General features: G+C 41.8%; 3 long non-coding RNA genes across 4 annotated transcripts; all 3 read left to right on the forward strand.

Annotated features, from left to right (window-relative positions):
• Positions 1 to 2726, forward strand: LOC138838857 (uncharacterized). 2 transcript variants are annotated; one of them, XR_011375769.1, is made up of 3 exons: positions 1 to 20; positions 833 to 958; positions 2173 to 2726. It is a non-coding gene; the product is annotated as an uncharacterized lncRNA (long non-coding RNA). The 2 variants fall into 2 exon arrangements; XR_011375768.1 differs by lacking the exon at positions 1 to 20 and adding an exon at positions 70 to 185.
• A 6070-nt stretch (positions 2727 to 8796) lies between these two features.
• LOC138838859 (uncharacterized) lies at positions 8797 to 11463 on the forward strand. The gene is made up of 3 exons (XR_011375771.1): positions 8797 to 8912; positions 9560 to 9688; positions 10910 to 11463. It is a non-coding gene; the product is annotated as an uncharacterized lncRNA (long non-coding RNA).
• Positions 11464 to 17452: 5989 nt separating this feature from the next.
• On the forward strand, positions 17453 to 20151 carry LOC138838858 (uncharacterized). Its single transcript, XR_011375770.1, has 3 exons — positions 17453 to 17610; positions 18258 to 18383; positions 19598 to 20151. It is a non-coding gene; the product is annotated as an uncharacterized lncRNA (long non-coding RNA).
• Positions 20152 to 25316: the final 5165 nt, after the last annotated feature.

Here is a 25316-nt window from a genome sequence, read left to right on the forward strand (position 1 = left end):
ACAGATGTCATGATCTGAGTGTGAGTATAAAAAGACTGGGGCAGGTGACGGCAGTGGTTGTGTAGCTCTACCATCGTCTATCACAAGAGTTCTTGTTCTCTGACACAACCTGCTTTCAGGAGTGAGCTGAAGTGAAATGAAGACCCTACTGAAGCCCATTGTCTTTGTGCTCTACATGCAGCTTGGTAAATGCCTTGGTGGTGGTGGACTGTTGAGAAGCTATGAGCGCTGCCTTATCCTATTGCATTGCTCCCCTCCCCCTTCCTTGGGTCTGTGACCTCCACCTGGGCTTCTGAGGAATGGAATCCAGCTGTGTACATGGAAAGACTCCATCCCTGCCTTCCTGACTTTCCATTTGGTTCCCTTCCTCAATGCTTCCCTTACCTCCTCTGGGATCTGGCCTGCTTTTTATACTCCTTGAAGCATAGCTTCCCTGAAGAATGAGGAGTTAGGGAATCTCAATCAGCCTGATTGTCCTCTGGATCATACTCCAAGATCTGATAACCCAACACATGTTCTGTCCTCTCCATTCAGTATGTAATGTCTGCGGTGAGGTAGGAAGTGAATTCTGAATAACATGGGGGTACAGAATGGCCCATGTCCTTGCCTTTCCCATCATTTCTTCCCTTGTCTACTATTGGGAGAACATTAGGTCATCTGTCTACTTGCTCTGGCTCAGTAGGTTGCTTCAAGGCACCGCTTCTGGGAGCTTAGCCCTAACACAAAGCTCTGGTTTAGCCACACTGTTGAGGAGTTCAGATAAACTGGGCACCCTATGGGAAGTGACAGGCATGAGTGGTCTCTCCTCTCAGCATGGTTTTTCTCCTTGCAGCCTCATCTCTCCGGTGTAGACATTGTCCTGTCTTCAGAAGTTCGATCTGTCAGGAAGCGTTGGCTGAATGCACGGCTAAGGACGGCGAATTATGTATGATTAATCGAACCTGGGAGTATGATTCAGGTTGGAAGTGCATTGAGTGCTCTGGTGTTAGCTGTGGAATTTCCCACTTCTCTTTCAGGACTCAAACCTAGGCCTTCCTTTCAGATAGGAAATGAGGTGTGAGGCTGTGAGTCTTGTGTAGATATTACCTTAATTGGAGAAGTCTATGATCAAACAGCAAATTGAATGCATGCTAGAAATTCTCCACCAATGTACAGATCCTTCATGAGTCTCCTGAACTCTAATAACCTTGTTATTTATGGCTCAAAGGCTCTGAACCCTTGTGTGTATAAACACGGTATTTCTGACCCTCCATCCTGCTGATACCTACTTAACTTGTCCAAAGGCGATCAAACTTGTGTCAGTCTCTTCCAGGGACTGTGGAAATGTCTGTGTCTTCAGACTTCCATCTGTGCTCCCAAGTCTCACTTCCATGTCCATTCTGGTCCATCAATCACACTGCATTCGAATTGCCTGTCGCTCTGTATTACCTGGCCCTTGAGAGTAGACTTGGTATTACTCCCATCTACGCTGGTGCTGACCCCAGAGCCTGGAAAGCCAGCAGATTTTCGGCAAGTTCTTTGTGCCTGTCTGCCTGAGAGGGAGGAAATGCTGGGTGTTTCAATGTCTGGAACTTATGCTCACCATCAAGTGTCTATTCTGCATGTCTCAAGACTCCTGGGAGAAGGAACTTGGCTCCATATGACTTAGAAGTATGTGTCAGGATTATGCTTTAGGAGTATTCTTTCACTTAATATATTTTTGATTAATCTATATTGGAGTTCAAATATTGGCTGTACAAATAACTTATTGCCAGATGCCAGGGCTCACACCTTTAATCCTGGCTACTCAGGAGGCTGGGATCTGAGGATTGTGGTTCAAAGCTAGCCTGGGCAGAAAAGTCTGGTCTCTTATCTCTAAATAACCACCAGAAAACCAGGAGTGGTGCTGTGGCTCAATTGCTACAGCGTTTGCCTGGAGCTGAAGAGCTCAGAGCCAGGTTAAAGCCCAGAGTTCAAGCCCAGGACCGGAAAAACAACAACAACAACAACAAAATATTGTGGCAGGAGCTGGTAGTTAATGCCTGTAATCCTAGCTGCTCGGGAATCTGAATCTGAGGATTGCAGTTTAAAGTCCATGTAGGAAAGTTTGTGAAACTTTCATCTCCAATTAAGTACACACATATGCGTGAACACATACACACAAATATCTTATTTCTGCTTTGTTTTCCACAGATATAAATACTCACCGTGGAGAGGCTACATGCATGAGAGATTGCCAAGATGCCGAGCTCTTTGTTCGCCCTGATATAGTACATACGTACTGCTGTGATAGCGACTTTTGCAATGACATCCATATACCAGTGATGCTGTCTTAGATTGAGTGCGCTTCAGACGTCCTGTGTGAGATGAGCGCGAGTCAGATACCAGGGCTTCCAGCACAGTTGAGTCCAACAGCTGATGTCTAGCTAAAGGCCTCATGTAGAACGTCCATAGGATATTAGTGTCGCAATTCTACTTATTAATAGATCAAATGATCAAAATTGGTAAGACTCATCTTTCCCAAAGGTAGACTTTCTCACCATGGAATGAGATTCTTTTCCATCAGAGACCTGGAATGCTACAGCTGTTTTATTACCATGAATGAAAATCAGCCATCTGGAAGATTTGCTTATCATGAATGAAAGTAGGACTGAGCAATCACAGATAGAAATTTGGTGTTTCAAGCTTCATCCAACAATTGTTTATGATAACATTGCTGATAGACAATAAAGTCACTAGATGCTTAATCTGGTTTGTGAAGACTGTTCTTTTTCTGAGCTTGATCAAAAGAAATTCTGCCAAGTAGCTCTTTGTATTACAAACTGGACACTTTATTTGTCAGCAGCAATTTCCTTTCCTATTCTCTTCTAGACTCCTAAGCAAGTACATTTTCTCTTTGTTTTTCCTTTTTCCCTGTTGTTTTTTGTTGGTTGTAGAACTTGAACTAAGTGCCTTAACCCTGTCCCTAAGCTCTTTTGCTCAAAGCTAGCATTCTACTTCTTTGAGCCACAGGGCCCTTTCCCGTTTCCTGGTGGTTAATTGGAGATAAGGGTCTCATGGACTTTCCTACTCTTACTGGCTTCAAACAGTGATTCTAAGATCTCAGCTTCCTGAGTAGCTAGGATTGTAGGCATGAGCTTGTAGTGTTCTTTTGTAGAAGATGGAAAATACATTTAAGTAGTTTTACAAAGGGAAGAGAAACCACTTGTTAGTTCCTAAATCCATCCTCTTCAAAGTCACCTCTTCCCTTGTTCTCCTCAGTCTCTCCCAAACTCACCCATTCCATCAAGGTAGCTAGCTCCATTTTCACACAGTTATATTCAGTATCACAACTGTATCCTCACACCCTTCCCTTCTCCATTTACTTCTCACACATATCCTCTGATCTCCCTCCTCCCCTGGGTAGTCAAGAAGGTGAAAATATCCTCCCTGCGGAAATATGCAGTGGTGTAACTCTTTTGAATGTTTTGTCAGGGGTAACATTTTCATCTCGTTGATTCAAATGTTTTTCCCAATGTTCTAGTTGATGTAGACTGACCTTTCTCTGTATTTTATGAGATGTTCAGCTCTCATCATCAAGTCATCAAGTATTTAGTTCATTGAGATATGTTTTATTGATGGGTATTTGCTCAAAGTGAAAGTTTTCTTATGAGTTTGATATTGTAAGAATTCTATGCAAAAGGAAAACAAGAATACGATTAAACGTCTCTGTGAAACCTGTTTTTCCCCAGACAATAGCTAGCTGTATTAATTCTGAAAACTCATATTTGTACCAATGACATTTTTTCAATCTAAAAGTCTCAGAATAAATAAAAATTTCTCAAAAGACTTAAATGAAGTAAAGCATATAATTTAATAAGTAACTACAATTATTAGATTACTAATTTTGCCAATTATTCTTATAACTGTTCATCAGGAAAGTTTGTTCTCTATGTGTTCATTTTGGTTCTGGTCTCATTTCCTTCACTGTGTAGATTTTCAGTTATTTTCTTTTTTCTGGTACACCAGAGTTTGAACTGAAGGTGTGACTTGCTTGGCAACAGTCTCTCCCTTGAACCATGCCTTCAGCCCAGCTTTTTATAATAATTTAGCGATGGAGATTCTTGGACTCTTCTGTCTAGGCTGGCTTTGAGCCTCTAATCCTCCACATCTCTGCCTCCTGAGTAGCTAGCTTCACAGATGTAAGCTCCTGGCTGAGTTTTAGTTGTTTCCTACTATCAGCTTTGTAGAATTTAATAGCATCTTAATGTGTAACAGTCTAGATGAAATGCATTCAACTTAGTTTCCAGCTGTATTATTGCTTTTAAAAATGTATTAGCATAAATGAATTGTGCAAAGACTTTTTGTGGTATTTATAACATGCAAATAATGTTCATGGATCAAGTTGATTCCAGCTGTATTATTCTCTTTCCCTGTTAAATTTTTTGGAAAACAATTTTTGGTAGGTTTCCTTATGCTATTTTATACACAGATATAGATAAATAGATAGATAGATTGAAAGATAGGTAGATAGATACATAGTTAGATAGATTTTATTACCTGCCTCTATCATCTATTTATTTATCTAATATACTTCTCTAATATTCACACCTCTGTCATCCTCTCCTTTTTACCCTTCCAATACCCACTGGTTCTCCCTCAAATAGTTCTTTTTAATAATTATATTAAAATGCTTCTTTTTAATGTTATTTGTAGGAGTGTGTTTTGGGGAGGGTACAAAGTCTTGAATTCTGGGTCAGGGTACTGTCCCTGTGCATTTGTGCACAAGGCTAGTGCTCTACCACTGGAGCCACAGCTCCACTTGGCTTTTTGGTGGTTAATTGGTGATAAGTGCTTCAAACCGTTATTCTCAGATCTCAGCCTCTTGAGTAGCTAAGATTACAGGCATGAGCCACTGGTGCCCAGCTTTAATATTGTATTCTGATGTCCTAGAGAGACTGCACCTCATAAGGGTGACAGATTTCTAGAATTAGCATAGAAGTCATCTCCAAGTATGCCTTTCAACTGCAAAACAACCAGGCCAGGGCCCTAACTTCCCACCACCAACATTTTCATTCTAGGCCTATTTTTCTTGCCTTAATGCTTCAGGGCTCTTATGTTTCCTGAAAACTACAATCTAGTTCTTCCTTGAGTGGCTTACATGCCTTGAACGGCCTACCCATGGGAAAACCTCTACTTTCTCTCCTCACTCCATCTAGTGGTAGTCCATGTGGGCTTGTATAGATTGGTAAGTTTTGTCTTGTTGGAAACAACAAAGTATATTTGCAAAGGCAATTGTGTCTTGCTCTGTAGGTCTCCCCGAGTCTGAATAATAACAAAAGAGTGTAGAAATGATTGGCCCAGCATGGCGTCATCCTCTGGCATGGTTTTTTCACTCAAGGCTTTTTCACTCTGCCACTTGAGCCACAGAATCACTTCCAGCTTTTTGCTAGTTAACTGATGATAAGAGTCTCACTGACTATTATGCCCCTGCTGGCTTCAAACCATAATTCTCAGACTTCAGCATGCTGAATAGCTAAGATTGCAAGCTTAGCGCCACTGCCTGTCTTTAAAAGCCCTTATTTTCAATGACCATATTCTTCTATTAAAGATGAACCTCAGGTAAACAAACTGGTGATGGATGGCAGGAATGGACCCTGCTCTTCATCATTCCAAGAATCAGATGAATGTCCTTTATCTGGCTGTGTGGATGACTGTGCTCCCCAGTTGACCTCATTTGCATTATTTATCACCAGTACTGATTGTGTTATCACAGTGAGTGGGTCCCTTGAAGGAGTCTCTTCCTCCATGATGACGAAGGCAAGGAGGTCTTGATGAATGATGACGAGCCAGCTGGGTTTGAGGGTTGCTGAGGGCATTGTGCTTGTCCAGGGATGTCACCGACTAGGTCACTCTTTGGATTGGATTGCTCACAGGACCTCTGATTGGAGATTAACCAATTTATGGTCTTACTTAGCGAACATTGTCCTCTAAATTGCAGAGAAGACCCAGAATTTCAGGAAAGGGTTAACCTTTTGCAGGAAATGTTTTTATGATTGAGAAAGAGATGCACTCAGGTCATGGGATGAGATGGTATCTGTTGAGAACATGTAGCTTCTCTCAAAGGGTGATCAGTCTATTGTCACTGTTCCTTAAGTGGGCATAAAAGACTTGGGGTTGGGCTGAGTTAGGGAGCAGGTGTACATGAAGACAGCAAGGACAACAAGTGAATTTCAGACATTTTGGAGGGCAGCAGTGACGGGTATTTATTTATCTCCAGATCTGTGATAGCCTCTTAGCTCTTTTTATTCCTAGAACAGAAAGAAAATAGAGAATATAGAAAGAAAAGTGGAGAATGTAGACAGAAACATGGAGAATATGGACAGGTAACTTGAGGAGTTACAAGTTGCATAAGTAAGGTAATAAGTACATGGCTCCTCAAACTTGTTACTGCTTCCCTCATTTTTTTCCTACTTTCCTTCAGCACCCAAATCCTCCCTAATTGTACTGATCATTTCCAACATATTGTTTTGTAAGTCATGAAAATAAAAAATATAAAAATAAGAAAAAAATATAAAAAAGAAATAGACTCAATCACAGTGAAATAATGAAGACACTCATGATCCCCACTACTGCCAAATAAATCAATACAAAAATACAAGAAAGAAAGAAAGAAAGAATGAAAAAAGAGAGAGAGAAAGAGAGAAAGAAAATAAAAAAGAAAGAAACAAAGAAAAAGAAAGAGAGAGAAAGAGAGAAGGAAAGAAAGAAAATAACAAAGAAAGAAAAAAAGAAGGAAGGAAGGAAGAAAGAAAGAGAGAGAGAGAGAGAAAGAAAGCAAAGTGGAGACATAGGCTCAATCCCAGAGGGTATCTAGAGTTACCTAGAGCAACAGAAGCCAGACCCATGGTGCAGAGCTCTGCTTCCAACAGTGTTGATGTCTGGACTCGCCTGCCTAGATGCAAGCAGTCAAGGGCAGCCCAGGGTCACTTGTAGGGATTTATGGCTGTGGGCTCAAAGGCTCTGAAGTCACAAATGATGTAACTCTACCTTCTTTGTCCATTGAAGTCTGACTTCACCCAAATGCTCTGCTCAATTTAACTGAGCATCTTCAAGTTCCATTCCTCCTCATGATGAGAGGGGCCTGCTGGGTCTGCCCACATGCGGGAGTCTCTTGTGTCTACAGATGGAGGCTGAGTGTTCTCTGTCTATTCCCTGTGCTGACCATCTTGCTCCTAGGGTTGACAGAAGAGCTGTTTTTAGGGAGGACATTGTTTAAAAGTTTCTATTGTTGTAATAAGGTGGTGTAGAGAGGGTTACGGTTGCATAAGTCATGGAAAGAGTGCATTTATTTTTGGACAGAGTCACCCCTTCCCTCGCTCTCTCCTGTCCCCACTCACAAGTTGTATGGTTCATTTTCAACACAGTGTCTAGTGAGTGTCACACTGCTGCATTTGTTCACCGTTTGTGCCTCCATTTCTGTGCCTTGCCTTACTCTCCCAAAGACAGATTAGAGAACACACAAGACGAAAAGAAAAGAAAACAAAAGCAGTCACCAGGGCTGCACTCAAAAACCAAATGCTTAGGCCGGTCACAAATAGTGTGTTTACCAGGTCTGCCAGGATTCTGGCAAAGCCTTGGTGGCATGAGAGTCTAGAACTAAGGAATAAAGTTACCTCTAGTTTTGTGTTAGCTGTGGGTCTGAGACATGAATTAGAGAGCTCAGGCCTTCTGATCAACGTGACTAGCCACCTTGGTCATGAACAAACAAATGATGATTGTAAGCATTGGAGCATGGTGTGCTGGTCTCTGATGCCTGAACTGTTGGTAACTGATCTTAGGGCAGTTGCATGGCAGTTGATCACAGCCCACATTTATCCAACGAACAAATAGTTCCTATGTCTAGTCTTAGGGTACCGAGATTCTCCAATCTTGCTTCCATCCAAGGGATAGTTCTGTTCCCCGGGTCCTTAATAAACTGTACTGTACTGTATGCAATCCTTTCTTTCTTCTCATGGCATCTCTGCATTTGGCTGTTGGATCTTACATTGGCCTATTGAGTGTCTACATCCACTAGCGACACTCTTGATTTTCCTAGAGTGGTTCAGCTCTAAGGTACAAGTTGATGGTGTTGGAGCACTTTCACCTTAGAAAGGTCCATTCATCATCTGCTCTTATGGTTCTACAACTGCAAAGAACATCCAGACGCAGGAAAGTGTTACAAAATAATCTGCATTTCTTTTATAGCAAATAGGCACACGTGGTCAATGATTCTATGGGTTTCAAGGTCTATCGTATATCCCAGTTGATATACACTTCCGTCCAGCTTGGGTTTTCATGATTTCTGAATCCCATTGGAAAAACTATCTTCTCCTTTTTGAACTTCACCATCTTAATGATTTAGCACCTCCCCAGGACAGCAAGAAAGAGCCTCATGGAAGCCCTGCTTTGATGCTTAAACCTCACATGACCTTCTATGTTGTTTCCTTGTGATCACTTGGTTGTGTGGTTGAGTAGAGAATTGATTTGCATTTCTCCTCTGGAGCCCATAGGCTTCATGGACCAGTGCAGTACCTACTTAGCATTCTGTGTATCTGGTTTTTTGATGATGAGATAACCTTTTCTGTTATGCGTATCTTGAGCTCCCTAGAACAAGGCAAGCTGAGGGATGAATGCAATAAGAAATGGGCCCTGGGAGAGGGATCTGGAATATTGCCAGTGGAGCAAGTGTTGAGACTGAGATCTCTATCTGGGTTCTCATACCTCCTGACAGATGTCATGATCTAAGTGTGAGTATAAAAAGACTGGGGCAGGTGACGGCAGTGGTTGTGTAGCTCTACCATCGTCTATCACAAGAGTTCTTGTTCTCTGACACAACCTGCTTTCAGGAGTGAGCTGAAGTGAAATGAAGACCCTACTGAAGCCCACTGTCTTTGTGCTCTACATGCAACTTGGTAAATGCCTTGGTGGTGGTGGACTGTTGAGAAGCTATGAGCGCTGCCTTATCCTATTGCATTGCTCCCCTCCCCCTTCCTTGGGTCTGTGACCTCCACCTGGGCGTCTGAGGAATGGAATCCAGCTGTGTACATGGAAAGACTCCATCCCTGCCTTCCTGACTTTCCATTTGGTTCCCTTCCTTAATGCTTCCCTTACCTCCTCTGGGATCTGGCCTGCTTTTTATACTCCTTGAAGCATAGCTTCCCTGAAGAATGAGGAGTTAGGGAATCTCAGTCAGCCTGATTGTCCTTTGGATCATACTCCAAGATCTGATAACCCAACACATGTTCTGTCCTCTCCATTCAGTATGTAATGTCTGGGGTGAGGTAGGAAGTGAATTATGAATAACATGGGGGTGCAGAATGGCCCATGTCCTTGCCTTTCCCATCATTTCTTCCCTTGTCTACTATTGGGAGAACATTAGGTCATCTGTCTACTTGCTCTGGCTCAGTAGGTTGCTTCAAGGCACCGCTTCTGGGAGCTTAGCCCTAACACAAAGCTCTGGTTTAGCCACACTCTGGAGGAGTTCAGATAAACTGGGCACCCTATGGGAAGTGACAGGCATGAGTGGTCTCTCCTCTCAGCATGGTTTTTCTCCTTGCAGCCTCATCTCTCCTGTGTAGACATTGTCCTGTCTTCAGAAGTTCGATCTGTCAGGAAGCGTTGGCTGAATGCACGGCTAAGGACGGCGAATTATGTATGATTAATCGAACCTGGGAGTATGATGATTCAGGTTGGAAGTGCATTGAGTGCTCTGGTGTTAGCTGTGGAATTTCCCACTTCTCTTTCAGGACTCAAACCTAGGCCTTCCTTTCAGATAGGAAATGAGGTGTGAGGCTGTGAGTCTTGTGTAGATATTACCTTGATTGGAGAAGTCTATGATCAAACAGCAAATTGAATGCATGCTAGAAATTCTCCACCAATGTACAGATCCTTCATGAGTCTCCTGAACTCTAATAACCTTGTTATTTATGGCTCAAAGGCTCTGAACCATTGGGTGTATAAACACGGTATTTCTGACCCTCCATCCAGCTGACACCTACTTAACTTGACCAAAGGCGATCAAGCTTGTGTCAGCTTCTTCCAGGTACTGTGGAAATGTCTGTGTCTTCAGACTTCCATCTGTGCTCCCAAGTCTCACTTCCATGTCCATTCTGGTCCATCAATCACACTGCATTCTAACTGCCTGTCTCTCTGTATTACCTGGCCCTTGAGAGTAGACTTGGTATTACTCCCATCTACGCTGGTGCTGACCCCAGAGCCTGGAAAGCCAGCAGATTTTCAGCAAGTTCTTTGTGCCTGTCTGCCTGAGAGGGAGGAAATGCTGGGTGTTTCAATGTCTGGAACTTATGCTCACCATCAAGTGTCTATTCTCCAAGTCTCAAGACTCCTGGGAGAAGGAACTTGGCTCAATATGACTTAGAAGTATGTGTCAGGATTATGCTTTAGGAGTATTCTTTCACTTAATATATTTTTCATTAATCTATATTGGAGTTTAAATATTAGCTGTACCAATAACATATTACCAGACGCCGGGGCTCACACCTTTAATCCTGGCTACTCAGGAGGCTGGGATCTGAGGATTGTGGTTCAAAGCTAGCCTGGGCAGAAAAGTCTGGTCTCTTATCTCTAAATCACCACCAGAAAACCAGGAGTGGTGCTGTGGTGCAATTGCTACAGCGTTTGCCTGGAGCTGAAGAGCTCAGAGCCAGGTTAAAGCCCAGAGTTCAAGCCCAGGACCGGAAAAACAACAACAACAACAACAACAACAAAATCTTGTGGCAGGAGCTGGTAGTTAATGCCTGTAATCCTAGCTGCTCAGGAATCTGAATCTGAGGATTGCAGTTTAAAGTCCATCTAGGACAGTTTGTGAAACTTTCATGTCCAATTAAGTACACACATATGCGTGAACACATACACACAAATATCTTATTTCTGCTTTTGTTTTCCACAGATGTAAATACTCTTCGTGGAGAGGCTACATGCATGAGAGATTGTCAAAATTCTGAGCGCATTGTTGGCCCTGAGATAGTACAAACGTACTGCTGTAATAGCGACTTTTGCAATGACATCCATATACCAGTGATGCTGTCTTAGATTGAGTGCGCTTCAGACGTCCTGTGTGAGATGAGCGCAAGTTCGATACCAGGGCTTCCAGCACAGTTGAGTCCAACAGCTGATGTCTAGCTAAAGGCCTCATGTAGAACTTCCATAGGATATTAGTATCGCAATTCTACTTATTAATAGATCAAATGATCAAAATTGGTAAGACTCATCTTTCCCAAAGGTAGACTTTCTCACCATGGAATGAGATTCTTTTCCATCAGAGACCTGGAATGCTACAGCTGTTTTATTACCATGAATGAAAATCAGCCATCTGGAAGATTTGCTTATCATAAATGAAAGTAGGACTGAGCAATCACAGATAGAAATTTGGTGTTTCAAGCTTCATCCAACAATTGTTTATGATAACATTGCTGATAGACAATAAAGTCACTAGATGCTTAATCTGGTTTGTGAAGACTGTTCTTTTTCTGAGCTTGATCAAAAGAAATTCTGCCAAGTAGCTCTTTGTATTACAAACTGGACACTTTATTTGTCAGCAGCAATTTCCTTTCCTATTCTCATCTAGACTCCAAAGCAAGTACATTTTCTCTGTTTTTTCTTTTTCCCTGTTGTTTTTTGTTGGTTGTAGAACTTGAACTCAGTGCCTTAACCCTATCCCTAAGCTCTTTTGCTCAAAGCTAGCATTCTACTTCTTTGAGCCACAGGGCCATTTCCCGTTTCCTGGTGGTTAATTGGAGATAAGGGTCTCATGGACTTTCCTACTCTGACTGGCTTCAAACCGTGATTCTAAGATCTCAGCATCCTGAGTAGCTAGGATTGTAGGCATGAGCCTGTAGTGTTCTTTTGTAGAAGATGGAAAATACATTTAAGTAGTTTTACAAACGGAAGAGAAACCACTTGTTAGTTCATAAATCCATCCTCTTCAAAGTCACCTCTTCCCTTGTGCTCCTCAGTCTCTCCCAAACTCCCCCATCCCATCGATTAGCTCGCTCCATTTTCACACAGTTATATTCAGTATCACAACTGTATCCTCACACCCTTCCCCTCTCCATTTACTTCTCATACATATCCTCTGATCTCCCTCCTCCCCTGGGTAGTCAAGAAGGTGAAAATATCCTCCCTGCGGAAATATGCAGTGGTGTAACTCTTTTGAATGTTTTGTCAGGGGTAACATTTTCATCTCATTGATTCAAATGTTTTCTCCAATGTTCTAGTTGATGTAGACTGACCTTTCTCTCTATTTATATGAGGTGTTCAGCTCCCAGTAAGTCATCAACTACCTAGTTCATTGAGATACGTTTTATTGACAGGTATTTACTCAAGGAGAAATTTTCTTAGGAGTTGTTATTGTTAGAATCTTATGCAAAAAGAAAACAAGAATAGGATTAAACGTCTATGTGAAACCTGTTTTTTCCCAAACAGTAGCTAGCTGTAGTAATTCTCAAAACTCGTATTTGTACCAATGACATTTTTCACTCTAAAAGTCTCAGAATAAATAAGAATTTCTGAAAAGATTTCAAAGAAGTAAAACATACAATTTAATAATTAACTACAATTATTAGATTACTAATTTTGCCAATTATTCTTATAACTGTTGAGTAGGAAAGTTTGTTCTCTATGTGTTCATTTTGGTTCTGGTCTCGTTTCCTTCACTGTGTAGATGTTCAGTTATTTTCTTTTTTCTGGTACACCAGAGTTTGAACTGAAGGTGTGACTTGCTTGGCAACAGTCTCTCCCTTGAGCCATGCCTTCAGCCCAGGTTTTTATAGTAATTTAGTGATGGAGATTCTTGGACTCTTCTGTCTAGGCTGGCTTTGAGCCTCTAATCCTCCACATCTCTGCCTCCTGAGTAGCTAGCTTCACAGATGTAAGCTCCTGGCTGAGTTTTAGTTGTTTCCTACTATCAGCTTTGTAGAATTTAATAGCATCTTAATGTGTAACAGTCTAGATGAAATGCATTCAACTTAGTTTCCAGCTGTATTATTGCTTTTAAAAATGTATTAGCATAAATGAATTGTGCAAAGACTTTCTTGTGGTATTTATAACATGCAGATAATGTTCATGGATCAAGTTGATTCCAGCTCTATTATTCTCTTTCCCTGTTAAATTTTTTGGAAAACAATTTTTGGTAGGTTTCCTTATGCTATTTTATACACAGATATAGATAAATAGATAGATAGATAGAAAGATAGGAAGATAGATACATAGTTAGATAGATTTTATTACCTGCCTCTATCATCTATTTATTTATCTAATATACTTCTCTAATATTCACACGTCTGTCATCCTCTCTTTTTTACCCTTCCAACACCTACTTGTTCTCCCTCAAACAGTTCCCCTTAATAATTATATTAAAATGCTTCTTTTTAATGTTACTTGTAGGAGTGTGTTTGGGGGTGTACAAAGTCTTGAATTCTGGGTCAGGGTACTGTCCTTGTGCATTTGTGCACAAGGCTAGTGCTCTACCACTGGAGCCACAGCTCCACTTGGCTTTTTGGTGGTTAATTGGTGATAAGTGCTTCAAACCGTTATTCTCAGATCTCAGCCTCTTGAGTAGCTAAGATTACAGGCATGAACCACAGGTGCCCAGCTTTAATATTGTATTTTGATGCCCTAGAGAGACTGTACCTCATAAGGGTGACAGATTTCTAGAAGTAGCATAGAATTCATCTCCAAGTATACCTTTCAACTGCAAAACAACCAGGCCAGGGCCCTAACATCCCACCACCAACATTTTCATTCTAGGCCTATTTTTCTTGTCTTAATGCTCCAGGGCTCTTATGTTTCCTGAAAACTACAATCTAGTTCTTCCTTGAGTGGCTTACATGCCTTGAACGGCCTACCCATGGGAAAACCTCCACTTTCTCTCCTCACTCCATGTAGTGGTAGTCCATGTGGGCATGCATAGATTGGTAAGTTTTGTCTTGTTGGAAACAACAAAGTATATTTGCAAAGGCAATTGTGTCTTGCTCTGTAGGTCTCCCCGAGTCTGAATAATAACAAAAGAGTGTAGAAATGATTGGCCCAGCAAGGCGTCATCCTCTGGCATGGTTTTTTCACTCAAGGCTTTTTCACTCTGCCACTTGAGCCACAGATCCACTTCCAGCTTTTTGCTAGTTAACTGATGATAAGAGTCTCACTGACTATTATGCCCCTGCTGGCTTCAAACCATAATTCTCAGACTTCAGCATGCTGAATAGCTAAGATTGCAGGCTTAGCGCCACTGCCTGTCTTTAAAAGCCCTTATTTTCAATGACCATATTCTTCTATTAAAGATGAACCTCAGGTAAACAAACTGGTGATGGATGGCAGGAATGGACCCTGCTCCTCATCATTCCAAGAATCAGATGAATGTCCTTTATCTGGCTGTGTGGATGACTGTGCTCCCCAGTTGACCTCATTTGCATAATTTATCACCAGTACTGATTGTGTTATCACAGTGAGTGGGTCCCTTGAAGGAGTCTCTTCCTCCATGATGACGAAGGCAAGGAGGTCTTGATGAATGATGACGAGCCAGCTGGGTTTGAGGGTTGCTGAGGGCATTGTGCTTGTCCAGGGATGTCACCGACTAGGTCACTCTTTGGATTGGATTGCTCACAGGACCTCTGATTGGAGATTAAACAATTCATGGTCTTACTTAGCCAACATTGTCCTCTACACTGCAGAGAAGACCCAGAATTTCAGGAAAGGGTTAACCTTTTGCAGGAAATGTTTTTATGGTTGAGAAAGAGATGCACTCAGGTCATGGGCGGAGATAGTATCTATTGAGAACATGTAGCTCCTCTCAGAATGGTGATCAGTCTATTGTCACTGTTCCTTAAGTGTGCATAAAAGACTTGGGGTTGGGCTGAGTCAGAGAGCAGGTGTACATGAAGACAGCAAGGACAACACGTGAATTTCAGACATTTTGGGGGGCAGCAGTGTTGGGTACTTATTATCTCCTGATTTGTGATAGCCTCATTGGCTCTTTTTATTACTAGAACAGAAAGAAAATAGAGAATATAGAAAGAAAAGTGGAGAATGTAGACAGAAACATGGAGAATATGGACAGGTAACTTGAGGAGTTAAAATTGGGGTAAGTAAGGTAATAAGTACATGTCTTCTCAATGTTGTTACCCCTTCCCTCATTTTTCTCCTACTTTCCTTCACCACCCAAATCCTCCCTAATTGTACTGATCATTTCTAAAATATTGTTTTGTATGTCATGAAAATAAAAAATATAAAAATATAAAAAGGAATAGACTCAATAACAAAGAAATGATGAAGACACTCATGATCCCCACTACTGCCAAATAAAACAATACAAAAACACAAGAAAGAAAGAAAGAAAGAAAGAAAGAAAGAAAGAAAGAAAGAAAGAGACAGAGAAAGAGAGAAAGAAAAAATAACAAAGAAAGAAAAAAGAAAAAGAAAGAGAGAAAAGAAAGAGAGAGAGAAAGAAAGAAAGAGAAAAAGAAAGAAAGAAAGAAAGAAAAGTGGAGACATAGGCTCAATCCCAGAGGGTATCTAGAGTTACCTAGAGCAAACAGAAGCCAGACCCATGGTGCAGAGCTCTGCTTCCAACAGTGTTGATGTCTGGACTCGCCTGCCTAGATGCAAGCAGTCAAGGGCAGCCCAGGATCACTTGTAGGGGTTTATGGCTGTGGGCTCAAAGGCTCTGAAGTCACAAATGATGTAACTCTACCTTCTTTGTCCATTGAAGTCTGACTTCACCCAAATGCTCTGCTCTATTTAACTGAGCATCTTCAAGTTCCATTCCTCCTCATGATGAGAGGGGCCTGCTGGGTCTGCCCACATGCGGGAGTCTCTTGTGTCTACAGATGGAGGCTGAGTGTTCTCTGTCTATTCCCTGTGCTGACCATCTTCCTCCTAGGGTTGACAGAAGAGCTGTTTTTAGGGAGGACATTGTTTAAAAGTTTCTATTGTTGTAATAAGGTGGTGTAGAGAGGGTTACGATTACATAAGTCATGGAAAGAGTGCATTTATTTTAGGACAGAGTCACCCCTTCCCTCGCTCTCTCCTGTCCCCACTCACAAGTTGTATGGTTCATTTTCAACATAGTGTCTAGTGAGTGTCACACTGCTACATTTGTTCACCCTTTGTCCCTCCATTTCTGTGCCTTGCCTTACTCTCCCAAAGACAGATTAGAGAACACACAAGACGAAAAGAAAAGAAAACAAAAGCAGTCACCAGGGCTGCACTCAAAAACCAAATGCTTAGGCAGGTCACAAATAGTGTGTTTAACAGGTCTGCCAGGATTCTGGCAAAGCCTTAGTGGCATGAGAGTCTAGAACTAAGGAATAAAGTTACCTCTAGTTTGGTGTTAGCTGTGGGTCTCAGACATGAATTAGAAAGCTCAGGCCTTCTGATCAACTTGACTAGCCACCTTGGTCATGAACAAACAAATGATGATTGTAAGCATTTGAGCATGGTGTGCTGGTCTCTGATGCCTGAACTGTTGGTAACTGATCTTAGGGCAGTTGCATGGCAGTTGATCACAGCCCACATTTATCCAACGAACAAACAGTTACTATATCTAGCCTTAGGGTACCGAGATTCTCCAATCTTGCTTCCATCCAAGGGATAGTTCTGTCCCCCGGGTCCTTAATAAACTGTACTGTACTGTGTGCAATCCTTTCTTTCTTCTCATGGCATCTCTGCATTTGGCTGTTGGATCTTACATTGGCCTATTGAGTGTCTACATCCACTAGCGACACTCTTGATTTTCCTAGAGTGGTTCAGCTCTAAGGTACAAGTTGATGGTGTTGGAGCACTTTCACCTTAGAAAGGTCCATTCATCATCTGCTCTTATGGTTCTACAACTGCAAAGAACATCCAGACGCAGGAAAGTGTTACAAAATAATCTGCATTTCTTTTATAGCAAATAGGCACACGTGGTCAATGATTCTATGGGTTTCAAGGTCTATCGTATATCCCAGTTGATATACACTTCCGTCCAGCTTGGGTTTTCATGATTTCTGAATCCCATTGGAAACACTATCTTCTCCTTTTTGAACTTCACCATCTTAATGATTTAGCACCTCCCCAAGACAGCAAGAAAGAGCCTCATGGAAGCCCTGCTTTGATGCTTAAACCTCACATGACCTTCTATGTTGTTTCCTTGTGATCACTTGGTTGTGTGGTTGAGTAGAGAATTGATTTGCATTTCTCCTCTGGAGCCCATAGGCTTCATGGACCAGTGCAGTACCTACTTAGCATTCTGTGTATCTGGTTTTTTGATGATGAGATAACCTTTTCTGTTATGCGTATCTTGAGCTCCCTAGAACAAGGCAAGCTGAGGGATGAATGCAATAAGAAATGGGCCCTGTGAGAGGGATCTGGAATATTGCCAGTGGAGCAAGTGTTGAGACTGAGATCTCTATCTGGGTTCTCATACCTCCTGACAGATGTCATGATCTGAGTGTGAGTATAAAAAGACTGGGGCAGGTGACGGCAGTGGTTGTGTAGCTCCACCATCGTCTATCACAAGAGTTCTTGTTCTCTGACACAACCTGCTTTCAGGAGTGAGCTGAGGTGAAATGAAGACCCTACTGAAGCCCACTGTCTTTGTGCTCTACATGCAACTTGGTAAATGCCTTGGTGGTGGTGGACTGTTGAGAAGCTATGAGCGCTGCCTTATCCTATTGCATTGCTCCCCTCCCCCTTCCTTGGGTCTGTGACCTCCACCTGGGCGTCTGAGGAATGGAATCCAGCTGTGTACATGGAAAGACTCCATCCCTGCCTTCCTGACTTTCCATTTGGTTCCCTTCCTCAATGCTTCCCTTACCTCCTCTGGGATCTGGCCTGCTTTTTATACTCCTTGAAGCATAGCTTCCCTGAAGAATGAGGAGTTAGGGAATCTCAATCAGCCTGATTGTCCTCTGGATCATACTCCAAGATCTGATAACCCAACACATGTTCTGTCCTCTGCATTCAGTATGTAATGTCTGGGGTGAGGTAGGAAGTGAATTCTGAATAACATGGGGGTGCAGAATGGCCCATGTCCTTGCCTTTCCCATCATTTCTTCCCTTGTCTACTATTGGGAGAACATTAGGTCATCTCCCTACTTGCTCTGGCTCAGTAGGTTGCTTCAAGGCACCGCTTCTGGGAGCTTAGCCCTAACACAAAGCTCTGGTTTAGCCACACTGTGGAGGAGTTCAGATAAACTGGGCACCCTATGGGAAGTGACAGGCATGAGTGGTCTCTCCTCTCAGCATGGTTTTTCTCCTTGCAGCCTCATCTCTCCGGTGTAGACATTGTCCTGTCTTCAGAAGTTCGATCTGTCAGGAAGCGTTGGCTGAATGCACGGCTAAGGACGGCGAATTATGTATGATTAATCGAACCTGGGAGTATGATTCAGGTTGGAAGTGCATTGAGTGCTCTGGTGTTAGCTGTGGAATTTCCCACTTCTCTTTCAGGACTCAAACCTAGGCCTTCCTTTCAGATAGGAAATGAGGTGTGAGGCTGTGAGTCTTGTGTAGATATTACCTTGATTGGAGAAGTCTATGATCAAACAGCAAATTGAATGCATGCTAGCAATTCTCCACCAATGTACAGATCCTTCATGAGTCTCCTGAACTCTAATAACCTTGTTATTTATGGCTCAAAGGCTCTGAACCCTTGTGTGTATAAACACGGTATTTCTGACCCTCCATCCTGCTGATACCTACTTAACTTGTCCAAAGGCGATCAAACTTGTGTCAGTCTCTTCCAGGGACTGTGGAAATGTCTGTGTCTTCAGACTTCCATCTGTGCTCCCAAGTCTCACTTCCATGTCCATTCTGGTCCATCAATCACACTGCATTCGAATTGCCTGTCGCTCTGTATTACCTGGCCCTTGAGAGTAGACTTGGTATTACTCCCATCTACGCTGGTGCTGACCCCAGAGCCTGGAAAGCCAGCAGATTTTCGGCAAGTTCTTTGTGCCTGTCTGCCTGAGAGGGAGGAAATGCTGGGTGTTTCAATGTCTGGAACTTATGCTCACCATCAAGTGTCTATTCTGCATGTCCCAAGACTCCTGGGAGAAGGAACTTGGCTCCATATGGCTTAGAAGTATGTGTCAGGATTATGCTTTAGGAGTATTCTTTCACTTAATATATTTTTGATTAATCTATATTGGAGTTCAAATATTGGCTGTACAAATAACTTATTGCCAGATGCCAGGGCTCACACCTTTAATCCTGGCTACTCAGGAGGCTGGGATCTGAGGATTGTGGTTCAAAGCTAGCCTGGGCAGAAAAGTCTGGTCTCTTATCTCTAAATAACCACCAGAAAACCAGGAGTGGTGCTGTGGCGCAATTGCTACAGCGTTTGCCTGGAGCTGAAGAGCTCAGAGCCAGGTTAAAGCCCAGACTTCAAGCCCAGGACCGGAAAAACAACAACAACAACAACAAAATCTTGTGGCAGGAGCTGGTAGTTAATGCCTGTAATCCTAGCTGCTCGGGAATCTGAATCTGAGGATTGCAGTTTAAAGTCCATGTAGGAAAGTTTGTGAAACTTTCATCTCCAATTAAGTACACACATATGCGTGAACACATACACACAAATATCTTATTTCTGCTTTGTTTTCCACAGATATAAATACTCACCGTGGAGAGGCTACATGCATGAGAGATTGCCAAGATGCCGAGCTCTTTGTTCGCCCTGATATAGTACATACGTACTGCTGTGATAGCGACTTTTGCAATGACATCCATATACCAGTGATGCTGTCTTAGATTGAGTGCGCTTCAGACGTCCTGTGTGAGATGAGCGCGAGTCAGATACCAGGGCTTCCAGCACAGTTGAGTCCAACAGCTGATGTCTAGCTAAAGGCCTCATGTAGAACGTCCATAGGATATTAGTGTCGCAATTCTACTTATTAATAGATCAAATGATCAAAATTGGTAAGACTCATCTTTCCCAAAGGTAGACTTTCTCACCATGGAATGAGATTCTTTTCCATCAGAGACCTGGAATGCTACAGCTGTTTTATTACCATGAATGAAAATCAGCCATCTGGAAGATTTGCTTATCATAAATGAAAGTAGGACTGAGCAATCACAGATAGAAATTTGGTGTTTCAAGCTTCATCCAACAATTGTTTATGATAACATTGCTGATAGACAATAAAGTCACTAGATGCTTAATCTGGTTTGTGAAGACTGTTCTTTTTCTGAGCTTGATCAAAAGAAATTCTGCCAAGTAGCTCTTTGTATTACAAACTGGACACTTTATTTGTCAGCAGCAATTTCCTTTCCTATTCTCTTCTAGACTCCTAAGCAAGTACATTTTCTCTTTGTTTTTCCTTTTTCCCTGTTGTTTTTTGTTGGTTGTAGAACTTGAACTAAGTGCCTTAACCCTGTCCCTAAGCTCTTTTGCTCAAAGCTAGCATTCTACTTCTTTGAGCCACAGGGCCATTTCCCGTTTCCTGGTGGTTAATTGGAGATAAGGGTCTCATGGACTTTCCTACTCTTACTGGCTTCAAACAGTGATTCTAAGATCTCAGCTTCCTGAGTAGCTAGGATTGTAGGCATGAGCTTGTAGTGTTCTTTTGTAGAAGATGGAAAATACATTTAAGTAGTTTTACAAAGGGAAGAGAAACCACTTGTTAGTTCCTAAATCCATCCTCTTCAAAGTCACCTCTTCCCTTGTGCTCCTCAGTCTCTCCCAAACTCCCCCATCCCATCGATTAGCTCGCTCCATTTTCACACAGTTATATTCAGTATCACAACTGTATCCTCACACCCTTCCCCTCTCCATTTACTTCTCATACATATCCTCTGATCTCCCTCCTCCCCTGGGTAGTCAAGAAGGTGAAAATATCCTCCCTGCGGAAATATGCAGTGGTGTAACTCTTTTGAATGTTTTGTCAGGGGTAACATTTTCATCTCGTTGATTCAAATGTTTTTCCCAATGTTCTAGTTGATGTAGACTGAACTTTCTCTGTATTTATATGAGATGTTCAGCTCTCATCATCAAGTCATCAAGTATTTAGTTCATTGAGATATGTTTTATTGATGGGTATTTGCTCAAAGTGAAAGTTTTCTTATGAGTTTGATATTGTAAGAATTCTATGCAAAAGGAAAACAAGAATACGATTAAACGTCTCTGTGAAACCTGTTTTTCCCCAGACAATAGCTAGCTGTATTAATTCTGAAAACTCATATTTGTACCAATGACATTTTTTCAATCTAAAAGTCTCAGAATAAATAAAAATTTCTCAAAAGACTTAAATGAAGTAAAGCATATAATTTAATAAGTAACTACAATTATTAGATTACTAATTTTGCCAATTATTCTTATAACTGTTCATCAGGAAAGTTTGTTCTCTATGTGTTCATTTTGGTTCTGGTCTCATTTCCTTCACTGTGTAGATTTTCAGTTATTTTCTTTTTTCTGGTACACCAGAGTTTGAACTGAAGGTGTGACTTGCTTGGCAACAGTCTCTCCCTTGAACCATGCCTTCAGCCCAGCTTTTTATAATAATTTAGCGATGGAGATTCTTGGACTCTTCTGTCTAGGCTGGCTTTGAGCCTCTAATCCTCCACATCTCTGCCTCCTGAGTAGCTAGCTTCACAGATGTAAGCTCCTGGCTGAGTTTTAGTTGTTTCCTACTATCAGCTTTGTAGAATTTAATAGCATCTTAATGTGTAACAGTCTAGATGAAATGCATTCAACTTAGTTTCCAGCTGTATTATTGCTTTTAAAAATGTATTAGCATAAATGAATTGTGCAAAGACTTTTTGTGGTATTTATAACATGCAAATAATGTTCATGGATCAAGTTGATTCCAGCTGTATTATTCTCTTTCCCTGTTAAATTTTTTGGAAAACAATTTTTGGTAAGTTTCCTTATGCTATTTTATACACAGATATAGATAAATAGATAGATAGATTGAAAGATAGGTAGATAGATACATAGTTAGATAGATTTTATTACCTGCCTCTATCATCTATTTATTTATCTAATATACTTCTCTAATATTCACACCTCTGTCATCCTCTCCTTTTTACCCTTCCAATACCCACTGGTTCTCCCTCAAATAGTTCTTTTTAATAATTATATTAAAATGCTTCTTTTTAATGTTATTTGTAGGAGTGTGTTTTGGGGAGGGTACAAAGTCTTGAATTTTGGGTCAGGGTACTGTCCCTGTGCATTTGTGCACAAGGCTAGTGCTCTACCACTGGAGCCACAGCTCCACTTGGCTTTTTGGTGGTTAATTGGTGATAAGTGCTTCAAACCGTTATTCTCAGATCTCAGCCTCTTGAGTAGCTAAGATTACAGGCATGAGCCACTGGTGTCCAGCTTTAATATTGTATTCTGATGTCCTAGAGAGACTGCACCTCATAAGGGTGACAGATTTCTAGAATTAGCATAGAAGTCATCTCCAAGTATGCCTTTCAACTGCAAAACAACCAGGCCAGGGCCCTAACTTCCCACCACCAACATTTTCATTCTAGGCCTATTTTTCTTGCCTTAATGCTTCAGGGCTCTTATGTTTCCTGAAAACTACAATCTAGTTCTTCCTTGAGTGGCTTACATGCCTTGAACGGCCTACCCATGGGAAAACCTCTACTTTCTCTCCTCACTCCATCTAGTGGTAGTCCATGTGGGCTTGTATAGATTGGTAAGTTTTGTCTTGTTGGAAACAACAAAGTATATTTGCAAAGGCAATTGTGTCTTGCTCTGTAGGTCTCCCCGAGTCTGAATAATAACAAAAGAGTGTAGAAATGATTGGCCCAGCATGGCGTCATCCTCTGGCATGGTTTTTTCACTCAAGGCTTTTTCACTCTGCCACTTGAGCCACAGAATCACTTCCAGCTTTTTGCTAGTTAACTGATGATAAGAGTCTCACTGACTATTATGCCCCTGCTGGCTTCAAACCATAATTCTCAGACTTCAGCATGCTGAATAGCTAAGATTGCAAGCTTAGCGCCACTGCCTGTCTTTAAAAGCCCTTATTTTCAATGACCATATTCTTCTATTAAAGATGAACCTCAGGTAAACAAACTGGTGATGGATGGCAGGAATGGACCCTGCTCTTCATCATTCCAAGAATCAGATGAATGTCCTTTATCTGGCTGTGTGGATGACTGTGCTCCCCAGTTGACCTCATTTGCATAATTTATCACCAGTACTGATTGTGTTATCACAGTGAGTGGGTCCCTTGAAGGAGTCTCTTCCTCCATGATGACGAAGGCAAGGAGGTCTTGATGAATGATGACGAGCCAGCTGGGTTTGAGGGTTGCTGAGGGCATTGTGCTTGTCCAGGGATGTCACCGACTAGGTCACTCTTTGGATTGGATTGCTCACAGGACCTCTGATTGGAGATTAACCAATTCATGGTCTTACTTAGCGAACATTGTCCTCTAAATTGCAGAGAAGACCCAGAATTTCAGGAAAGGGTTAACCTTTTGCAGGAAATGTTTTTATGATTGAGAAAGAGATGCACTCAGGTCATGGGATGAGATGGTATCTGTTGAGAACATGTAGCTTCTCTCAAAGGGTGATCAGTCTATTGTCACTGTTCCTTAAGTGGGCATAAAAGACTTGGAGTTGGGCTGAGTTAGGGAGCAGGTGTACATGAAGACAGCAAGGACAACAAGTGAATTTCAGACATTTTGGAGGGCAGCAGTGACGGGTATTTATTTATCTCCAGATCTGTGATAGCCTCATTGGCTCTTTTTATTCCTAGAACAGAAAGAAAATAGAGAATATAGAAAGAAAAGTGGAGAATGTAGACAGAAACATGGAGAATATGGACAGGTAACTTGAGGAGTTACAAGTTGCATAAGTAAGGTAATAAGTACATGGCTCCTCAAACTTGTTACTGCTTCCCTCATTTTTTTCCTACTTTCCTTCAGCACCCAAATCCTCCCTAATTGTACTGATCATTTCCAACATATTGTTTTGTAAGTCATGAAAATAAAAAATATAAAAATAAGAAAAAAATATAAAAAAGAAATAGACTCAATCACAGTGAAATAATGAAGACACTCATGATCCCCACTACTGCCAAATAAATCAATACAAAAATACAAGAAAGAAAGAAAGAATGAAAAAAGAGAGAGAGAAAGAGAGAAAGAAAATAAAAAAGAAAGAAACAAAGAAAAAGAAAGAGAGAGAAAGAGAGAAGGAAAGAAAGAAAATAACAAAGAAAGAAAAAAGTAGGAAGGAAGGAAGAAAGAAAGAGAGAGAGAGAGAAAGAAAGCAAAGTGGAGACATAGGCTCAATCCCAGAGGGTATCTAGAGTTACCTAGAGCAACAGAAGCCAGACCCATGGTGCAGAGCTCTGCTTCCAACAGTGTTGATGTCTGGACTCGCCTGCCTAGATGCAAGCAGTCAAGGGCAGCCCAGGGTCACTTGTAGGGATTTATGGCTGTGGGCTCAAAGGCTCTGAAGTCACAAATGATGTAACTCTACCTTCTTTGTCCATTGAAGTCTGACTTCACCTAAATGCTCTGCTCTATTTAACTGAGCATCTTCAAGTTCCATTCCTCCTCATGATGAGAGGGGCCTGCTGGGTCTGCCCACATGCGGGAGTCTCTTGTGTCTACAGATGGAGGCTGAGTGTTCTCTGTCTATTCCCTGTGCTGACCATCTTGCTCCTAGGGTTGACAGAAGAGCTGTTTTTAGGGAGGACATTGTTTAAAAGTTTCTATTGTTGTAATAAGGTGGTGTAGAGAGGGTTACGGTTGCATAAGTCATGGAAAGAGTGCATTTATTTTTTGACAGAGTCACCCCTTCCCTCGCTCTCTCCTGTCCCCACTCACAAGTTGTATGGTTCATTTTCAACACAGTGTCTAGTGAGTGTCACACTGCTGCATTTGTTCACCGTTTGTCCCTCCATTTCTGTGCCTTGCCTTACTCTCCCAAAGACAGATTAGAGAACACACAAGACGAAAAGAAAAGAAAACAAAAGCAGTCACCAGGGCTGCACTCAAAAACCAAATGCTTAGGCCGGTCACAAATAGTGTGTTTAACAGGTCTGCCAGGATTCTGGCAAAGCCTTGGTGGCATGAGAGTCTAGAACTAAGGAATAAAGTTACCTCTAGTTTTGTGTTAGCTGTGGGTCTGAGACATGAATTAGAGAGCTCAGGCCTTCTGATCAACGTGACTAGCCACCTTGGTCATGAACAAACAAATGATGATTGTAAGCATTGGAGCATGGTGTGCTGGTCTCTGATGCCTGAACTGTTGGTAACTGATCTTAGGGCAGTTGCATGGCAGTTGATCACAGCCCACATTTATCCAACGAACAAACAGTTCCTATGTCTAGTCTTAGGGTACCGAGATTCTCCAATCTTGCTTC

The sequence above is a fragment of the Dipodomys merriami genome, unplaced genomic scaffold (genome assembly GCF_024711535.1).
Source record: "Dipodomys merriami isolate MVZ:Mamm:240054 unplaced genomic scaffold, mDipMer1.0.p SCAF_29, whole genome shotgun sequence".
NCBI lineage: Eukaryota > Metazoa > Chordata > Mammalia > Rodentia > Heteromyidae > Dipodomys > Dipodomys merriami.